The sequence below is a fragment of the Mastomys coucha genome, chromosome X, assembly GCF_008632895.1.
Source record: "Mastomys coucha isolate ucsf_1 chromosome X, UCSF_Mcou_1, whole genome shotgun sequence".
NCBI classification, from domain to species: domain Eukaryota; kingdom Metazoa; phylum Chordata; class Mammalia; order Rodentia; family Muridae; genus Mastomys; species Mastomys coucha.
Window position 1 is genome coordinate 79,025,582 of NC_045030.1, and position 3,868 is coordinate 79,029,449.

A 3,868-nucleotide genomic window follows, 5' to 3' on the forward strand; every position below is an offset into this window, starting at 1 on the left:
AAAAAAAAAAAAAGGCTCAGAATCTACTATCTTAAGCTCCTCAGCTATCCTGTGTTGGAATGCTTCAGGTGGCTGAGCCGCTATGGGGTGTAACCTGAACTAGCCAAGCTACATGCTGCCTGTCTCCTCTCTCCCTGGCTAAAAGGGAGCATGCCTATTTTTATGCTGCTTTTATTACTATACCATGTAGTTTTTATTACTATAGCTCTGCAGTACAACTAGGAATTGCAAACGATGATACCACCAGCAGTTGTTTCATTATCCTGGATTGTCCTGATTTATTTTTTTATTTTTTATTTATAAGTGTGTGTGTGTGTGTGTGTGTGTGTGTGTGTGTTTTCATACAAGCTGGAAATTGTCCTTTCAAGTTCAGTGAAAAAATTGTGTTGGAATCTTGATGCGTTTAATCTATAGGTTGATTTTTATAGGATGGTCATTTTTGCAATGTTAATCCTACTGGTCCATGAACATGGGAGATTTTTCCATCTTCTGATATCTTCTTCAATTTTTTTCATCAAAGACTTGAAGTTTTATCATCCAAGTATTTCACTTGCTTGGTTAAAGTTACTTCAAAATAGTTTATATTATTTACAGTTATTGTTATTTCCCTGATTTCTTCCCCAATCCATTTATCATTTGTATATATGAAGGCTACTGATTTTTTGTGTTAATTTTGTACCCAGCTACTTTGCTGGGAGTGTTTATCAGCTGTAAGAGTTCATCAGATAACTTTTAGAATCATTTATGTGCACTATCATATCATCTGTAAATAAAGATATTTTGACTTATTTTCTAATTTGTATTCCCTTGATCTCCTTCAGTTGTCTTATTACTTTAGCTATGACTTCAAGTACTGTATCGAATAGCTATGGAGAGAATGGACAACCTTGGCTTGTTCCTCCTTTTTTTTGTAGAATTGCTTTGACTTTCTCTCCATTTACTTTGATATTGGCTATAGCCTTGCTCAAACTGCCTTATTATGTTGTATTCTTAATGTCTATAGTACTTTTATTATTAAGAGGTATTGGAATTTTGTCACAGGCCTTTCTGAATCTAATGAGATGACTATGTAGGGTTTTTTGAGGTTTTTTTATATGGTAAGTTACATTTATCAACATATATATGTACATATATATATATATATATTTATATTTATATTTATATTTATATTTATATATATTGAACCATCCCTGAATCTGGAGGATGAAGTCTACTTAATCATGGTAGATAATCTTTTTGGTGTGTTCTTCTATTTGGTTTGCAAGTAGTTTATTGAGAATTTTTGCATCTATGTTCATAAGGGAAATTGGTCTGTAATTCTCTTTCTTTAGTGGGTCTTTATGTGGTTTGGGTATCAGGGTAATTGTGGCCTCATACAAAGAATTAGGCAATGTTCTTTCTGTTTCTATTTTGAAGAAAAATTTAAGAACTATTGGCATTAATTCTTCTTTGAAAATCTTGTAGAATTCTACATTAGCTCTATCTAGCCTTGAGATTTTAGGGGGTAGGGTGGTAGACTTTTTTTTTTAAACTTGAGACACACCCCATGGGAAAGAGCCAATCACAGACACTATTAAAGATTGCTATGTTTGCAGACAGTAGCCTAGCACAACTGTCTTCTGAGAGGCTTCATCCAGTAGTGAATGGAAACAGATGTAGATAACCACAACCAAACCCTAGGGAGAGCTCAAGGAGACTTGTGGAAGAGTGGGAGGGGAAGGACTGAGAGAGCCAGAGGGGTCAAGAATACCCTAAGCTCTATAGAGACAATTAACCTGGGCCCTTGTGGGGCTCCCAGAGACTAAACCACCAACCAAACAGCATACATGGACTGGATCTAGGCCTCCTACACATAGATAGCAGATGTACAGCATGGTTTTCATGTGGGTCCCCCAACAATTGGAGCAGGGGCTGGCTCTAATTTGGACTCTGTTGCCTGCCTGTGGACACCTTTCCTCTAGCTGGGCTGCCTTGTCTGATGAGACTTGATATGCCAGGATGGGTTGGTATCCAGCAGGGTGGGGGAAAGAAGGGGGGAAGGTGGAATTGGGAGGAGAGGATGGAGGGGGCCTACAATAGCAATGTAAAGTGAATAAATAAATTAACAAACAAAATACAACTGAAGATTCAAAATTTTAGTGTTTAATTTGAAGTAATGCAGAAATTAATTCATGTAATAAAACACCAAGCTCATAATTTTTCTGTCAACAGGCTTTTGACAGCAAAGATACTATTTTACCAATATCTGATTAAAATACTTTATAACAATGTTAATACAAAGAAAGTTTCTGAAGAAACTGGCCCAGCCAAGTCAGCAGCTGGTTGCCAATGTTCTGAGGGACTGGGGCCCAGCTCCTGTGAACAGGTCTGGGATCTAGCCAGCAGCTTGAAGGTGAGGCGCCATGAAGCTGTATAGCTCCAGTGTCCTTTACAAAAGCAAACCAAAAGCGGTACTGCTCAAAGCTGTGTACCACGTGTCTTCCTTCAGTTTCTTCCAGAGGTCCAGTGTTCAGGAAGTCATGATCTTTACAAGTCAACTGGTTGTGGAATGCTTGACAAAAGGCAGCAGAGCTTCTGTCAAAGAACAAGAGTATCTTTGCCATGTCTACATCCGGAGTGAGAGTTTCGCAGAGGTGGGCACTGCTGACAGTAAATACCCTTCCAGAGTGGCTTTTACCTTGCTGGAGAAGGTACTAGATGAATTCTCCAAGCAGGTCAATAGAATAGACTTGTAGGATCCCTTGCTATAAGATGCCAGAACCCCCAAGAAGCTGATCCCATGAGTAAAGTAAAAGCTGAACTAGAAGAGACCAAAATCATTCTGCATATCACCATGGAATCTTTGTTAGAGTGAGGAGAGAAGCTTGATGACTTGGTATCCAAATCAGAAGTACTGGAAACACAGTTGAAAGGTTTCTATAAAACTGCCCGGAAACAAACTCATGCTGTGCAATCATGTGAAGTAGCCCACAGAGGCAGGCGTTGGATCATCATGTCACATCAGCCCCTGGAGACAAGTAATGTCCTAGAAGAGGATCTGGAGCCAGGCAGAGTGGCTGCTTTTATTTTGAAGTTCCCAAGAGGAATGGAGGGATAATTTAAGAGTGGGACCACTCAAGTTCATATGTGTGGTTGTGACTTTGAGAAAGAATTTGAGGTCTTCAAAGATGTAATATTAGGAGAATGAAACCATAAACTCTAAGTGGCTCTTATAGGCGCTGAAGGGCTTATTCTCAGCTAACCCTGGAAGGCTCTATGGTAGGGAATCTTTGTCCTGATCCTTGGTATGACTTAGGATTTCATTTGTGCATTAATAATATTAACTCTCCAGTGAATGGCATTAGGGGAGAGTCTCCAGTGATAGAGGTGGGGTAGGTAGACGTTGAACACTCCAATATTCTACTACCTTGCACTGTGGGGGCTGGGAGGAGGTCACCGTGGTCAGTAAAAGGCAGTAGTTACTGGGTCTCATGTGTTTAGCTTGCCTGTCTGGTAGGACTGGCATCTGGCCGGGACAGGGCCCATCCTAAGTATCTTCATCTAGTACCACAAAGATAACTTGTGGGAGGTACTTAGAATGGGCTAAGATGGGCAGGATGTGAAAGTAAGTTTTATCAGCTAGCAGACTGAGTGCAGGCTGGGGCTATTCTGGTGTTGGGAGGGTCATCTGGGAGTGTCCATCTTTGGGGAAGAAGCAGACACAGGTGCCTTCAGCTGTCCAGTGTCGAGGAACACTCACCTGGACTTGCAGTTGGACTTTGAGCATCAAGATCAAAGTAGTGGGTACTGTCATCTCTCAAAGCTGGTTTTATTTGTCTCTGTGTCTACAAAATTATTTTGGCAACTTCCTGGGGACAACTTGAATGTT

General features: G+C 40.2%; 1 pseudogene; it reads left to right on the forward strand.

Moving 5' to 3' along the window:
* The first annotated feature begins 2,402 nt into the window (after window positions 1-2,402).
* On the forward strand, window positions 2,403-2,961 carry LOC116086543 (annotated as a pseudogene).
* The last annotated feature ends 907 nt before the right edge of the window (window positions 2,962-3,868 follow it).